We start from the raw sequence: 5,632 nt of genomic DNA, 5'->3' as shown, positions 1-5,632 counted from the left end.
CTCTGAAATGACATGATTATATATTTTGGGTCAAGAACTATGCTATATGGTTTAACCACAAATACAATTTTCCTACTTACATGGCAGTATTCCTTTCCCTGAAATGTATCAATTCTGTAAACATTTTTACTCTTTCATTCTTGCTTCAAATTGTATATCAGCAATACTTAATTTTCACTTTATGCCTAAATATGTTATGCAAGTGATTTTAAATGCAATGTACGCTCCATTTGTAGTTTAACAGTCAAGACTTAATGAAAGAAATAGAAACCACTTTAGGAGTTTCCCATGAAAGGAATTCAATAAAGGAGGTTTAAAAATATTGGAAGTATGGATGAGAAGTCAGTGTTCACCACAACTGTCGATGCACTGCAGGATGAAGCTGCTCCTTCTGCTCTGCAGTCACCACACTAACTCTATCTCCAGATGCTTACATACTTGTTAGCACCTGCGATGCTGCATCTGTACTACACTTTGCCTTCTGTACCTCAAACAAGGGAGTGAGTCATTCTTATCTAGAACCCCAGCTGTAATAGAGACCATGGCACGTCGTCTTTGAATTTCATAGCTTCTTTACATGGCAAACCATGGAATGTGTCTACTACCTAGTTATATTTAACAAGATTGTCAAATAAACTGATGCCTTGGGTGAAGGTTGTCTTCCATTAAATATTACCATTTTGTTTAAGAATCTCAGGTGAGTGGACATCTCTTATTAAAAGAAAAATAGTCAGATAAATCTCAAAGGAGACTGAAAGTATTCTGGAAAAGACTGCCTTGGTGAATAGATTAACATATCAAACTTTAAGAAAAAGTACAGGAATTATACAGATCAGTGTACTCTTCAGATGATTGACAGGCAGTGGTTTTAAGCTTAACTGTAATATTTTATAGTTATCCACAAAACTCCAGTGGCTGGATGCAGCTCTGAATTTAGTACTTAGAGCTTGTATCAATAGAAATGTCACTGCAAGGATTTTTGCTGGATCTTACTTTAACTCATCTAATATGATTAGAATTTGAAAGGGAAGATTTGTAATTTTCTCAACTAGATTGGTTATTTATAGTGGTATACTTCAAAATCACACACAAAAAAAGTCTTAAATATAATCTGAATAATCAGTGGGCATTATGTTTTGGGTTTTGGAACTGGGAGCATAGCCAATTGAGGTTGAATTTTAATAACTGTTTCCCTACTTTTACTGTTTACTTTAAGCATTTTTTTTTTTAATAAAAAGAGCTGGATTGACAGTCTCAGAGATCAAAGTTGTCTTCCATTAAATATTACCATTTTGTTTAAGAATCTCAGGTGAGTGGACATCTCTTATTAAAAGAAAAATAGTCAGATAAATCTCAAAGGAGACTGAAAGTATTCTGGAAAAGACTGCCTTGGTGAATAGATTAACATATCAAACTTTAAGAAAAAGTACAGGAATTATACAGATCAGTGTACTCTTCAGATGATTGACAGGCAGTGGTTTTAAGCTTAACTGTAATATTTTATAGTTATCCACAAAACTCCAGTGGCTGGATGCAGCTCTGAATTTAGTACTTAGAGCTTGTATCAATAGAAATGTCACTGCAAGGATTTTTGCTGGATCTTACTTTAACTCATCTAATATGATTAGAATTTGAAAGGGAAGATTTGTAATTTTCTCAACTAGATTGGTTATTTATAGTGGTATACTTCAAAATCACACACAAAAAAAGTCTTAAATATAATCTGAATAATCAGTGGGCATTATGTTTTGGGTTTTGGAACTGGGAGCATAGCCAATTGAGGTTGAATTTTAATAACTATTTCCCTACTTTTACTGTTTACTTTAAGCATTTTTTTTTTAATAAAAAGAGCTGGATTGACAGTCTCAGAGATCAAAGTCCTCTTTTTATCAACTGAACAGATATAGCACAGGGAGCAAAAATTTCCCATCTGCCCAAACTGCTGCTCTGGAGATTTTACCTATAAAGGATGAGAGTATTTTTCAAACCCTTTGCTTTTGTCTTTCTTTTCAGAGGACTCCTCATTTGGTGGCACTCACATAGGCAAAAATGTTTTTTGAATTAACAAAGCCACATGAACTTTATTTGCTTTAGGCATTTTCCCACTTGTATTTAGAAATTATTTTGGAATCTACTATATGTTTTAAACATAATAAAAGCCTTTGAAAATTGTGTTTTCATTTTGCTAATTAATAAGTCAAGGAAATTAAGTTACTTCTCTAAAAATCATATGACAAATTAATATTAGTGCTTGTGTAAATATTCATAGATTCTGATCATATAATTCAGGGGTTCCCAAACCCTGGGTTGTGAACTGCTGTCAGCCAGTGGCCTGTTGGGGACCAGATGGATTGGTGTTGGGGACCAGCCAGATTGGTGCCAGATGCTAGGCTACCCAGTGGGGGGATGAATGGGATGAGGGGGTGGCTGGCAGGTGAGCAAGACTTCATCTGTGTTTGTAGCTGGTCCCATCATTCGCTTTGCTGCCTGGGTTCTGTCTCCTATTGAATCATTGGTGATACTGGATTCTCATGGGAGCAGAAACTGTACTAAGTGATTGTTTTGCTGCATATTGCAACGTGGGAGTGGTGTAAATGGGGTGCATGGTGCATGTGATCTGCTTGGATCATTCCAGGACCAAACTCCAACCTCCTGCCCTATATCCATGGAGGGATGACTTTCATGAGGCTAGTACCTGGCCAGGAAGTTGGAGATGACTGATGTACTGTAACAGCAAGCAAAGGAATTGGCACAGGCTTTGTAGGACCGTGTCTTTGTAGATATAATACACACTGAATCTGACAATCAAACTACTATAATAAAAGCCTGACTGAAGGTGAATCACAATTCGTTGGTAATACTTATCCTTTTCTTTAGTAATAGTAATGTAATGGTACTTCTTGTAATAAGTGTTTTAGATTAGATCAAACCCAGTAAATATTGCTATCTTTACTCTGGAGATAAGGGAAAAGAGGATCAGAGAAGGGAAGTAAAATTGTTCCAATAAATTTTGGGAACTAAGCTTTATAAATCTGAATCTGGATTACTGTTATTCTGAGACCCACCCTGATACACCCTTATACAAACATGATTGCATCAGCAGAGAGAACTGTATGTGACAATAAAGACAAAGTAGTATTGGAGGATTTCAAAAGATGTTCGCTTTGCTATATACTGTGGATAAAGCTGCTCAAGGACAGACAGACTGATTTTGTAAATTTGTGGATATGGTCAAGTTTGTGGATACGGTCAAAATCTGTATCATCATTAAAGATGAGTATTTTGGAAAGTGATTTGTTTCTTTATTTGGGATATAATAGAATCAGAGATTCAACATTTAAAATCTGAAACGGATAGTTTCCGGACAAAAGATTAGACTGAGTATGCAACATTTACAATGTACTCACAAATTACTCTCCCTGTCCACCATCGTTTAAGGATAATGGGTATATCCTTTGATGAGTCTTTTGTGTTGGCCAAAATATTTTTGAGTAGTTTCAAAGATACAATACTGAACAAGTATTAGTTAAACAGTAAGAGAGGATAAATGGGAGTAAACATGAGACATGAAAAATATCAAATTTTGATACAATTAAAATTAGACTTTGAATATTTTTTTTCTTTAGAGAGATATTTTTGCTACAGGGCACGTACATTCACTGGAAAGAGAGAGAGAGACTGAGAGACAGAAGGTGAAAAATCACCCCCCGTGGCGAATGGTCACACCACAACCCTTTCTCCATTCTCTTGAGAACTAGGGCATGCACACATGTGTCTGGTGTGAGTTTTAAGCTGCTCGGGTCTGGGCCTTGAATTGTGGTTGACTATATTGGAGTCCAGCGATGTAAAGTCTGGTCCCCAGACTTCAGATACTATTTTTACTGTAAGGAATGTTGTTAGAAGAGATGCAAAAAATGTAAAGGCAGAAGGCTGAGAATATCAACATTTTATCATTTGTGAAACTCAGAAAATTGTCTTCTCTAAAGCAGAAATGGTGTCAATTGTTTAACTCTCCAGTGTAACGCAATCTCCATTGTAATACCAATTCCCACTGCAACTCTAATTCCCACTGTAATTCTCTTAGACTGCCTGTCAAAGTAGCTAACTAAGTATACTTATCAAATGGATTATTTAATAGAGAAAGATAATTTAGAATTTCTAATATCATATAAAGAAAGAGAACCTACTCTCACATTATGAAAAAAGCCATTGGAAGTCATTTTGCTGTGTATTTTGGAACAATCAACTAACTTTTTGTTAGTTCTCTTAGATGAGAGAAAGTTCAAAGTGTAAGACTCAGTGGCAATAAAAGCCTATGACAAACTTTGTATAAATTCTTTAAATATGGACTAAGTTCAGTATAGATAAATGCACAGTTATATTTTCCTAATTCATCTAATATTCATTGACTCCTTCATATGTGATAAGCACCATGTAAGTTTTTGTTGGTAGTGAATATATACATACTCAGATACACACACACAGAACAAGTATCAAACTAGACTGAAAGAGGACAAAAAAAAGTTAAAACAAAACACAAATCCCCCTATAAATGCAAACTACAAGAAGAGGCAGTTAGCACTATAAACATGTTTTATTAGAAAATTGAGACCAGCAGTTAGCGTAATGGCTATGTTGCTGGACTCTCACGTAGTCGACGGTGGTTTGAGTCCTGGACCTGGTGACTTAAACTCATGCCAGCATGTGCGCGTGCGTGCCCAAGATCCCGAGAGGAGAATGAAGGAGAAGGGATTACGGCATGGCAATCCCCCCGGGGGGGTGATTTCTCACTTTCTGTCTCTCTGTCTCTGTCTTTCTGGCGAGCGCATGTGCCCTATAGCATGCGCCCTATAGCAAAAACCTCAAAAAAAAAAAAAAAAAGAAAAGAAAATTAATCTTACAAGTAACCAAGCACTGAGTTTTTAGAAATACATTTTTTGACTAATTTTAAAGTTATAATTCTGTTCTTTAAACAGTCAGAAGATTATTTTCACAGTGTATAGGTTTCTGGGTTGAAAGTTCTTTTTTTTCAGTACTTGGAAATTATTGTGCTGCTTTTTTTCTTTTTGGAGAGATTTTTGCTATCGGGTGCGTGCGCTCCCCAGACAGACAGAGCCAGAGAGACAGAAAGCAGGAAATCACACCCCCCCCGGGGGGGGGATGGCCATGCCACAATCCCTTCTCCTCCATTCTCCTCTCGGGATCTTGGGCACGCACACACATGTGCCTGGCGTGAGTTTAAACCACCTGGTCCTGGACTTGAACCACGGGTGACTACGTGGGAGTCCAGCGACATAGCCATTATGCTAGCTGCTGGCCCCTGTGCTGCTTTTTTCACTTTCATAGCTACCTATAAGTAATCTCACATTATTTCAAATTGCTTTTCTCTTATAGATAATATAATATCCAGCGCTGTACACTTTTTTTTTTTTCTTTTTTTCGGAGAGGCTTTTGCTATAGGGCACATGCGCTCACCAGAAGGAGAGAGACAGAGAGACAGAAAGCGAGAAATCACCCCCCAGGGGGGATGGCCACACCGCAATCCTTTCTCCTCCATTCTCCTCTTGGAATCCTGGGCACACACGCACATGCACCTGGAGTGAGTTTAAGCCGCCGGGTCCAGGACTCGAAC

This window comes from Tupaia chinensis, unplaced genomic scaffold, assembly GCF_000334495.1.
Source record: "Tupaia chinensis unplaced genomic scaffold, TupChi_1.0 Scaffold000452_1, whole genome shotgun sequence".
Lineage (NCBI taxonomy): Eukaryota > Metazoa > Chordata > Mammalia > Scandentia > Tupaiidae > Tupaia > Tupaia belangeri.
The sequence above is the reverse complement of the archived record's forward strand: the minus strand, read 5'-3'. Positions refer to the sequence as shown.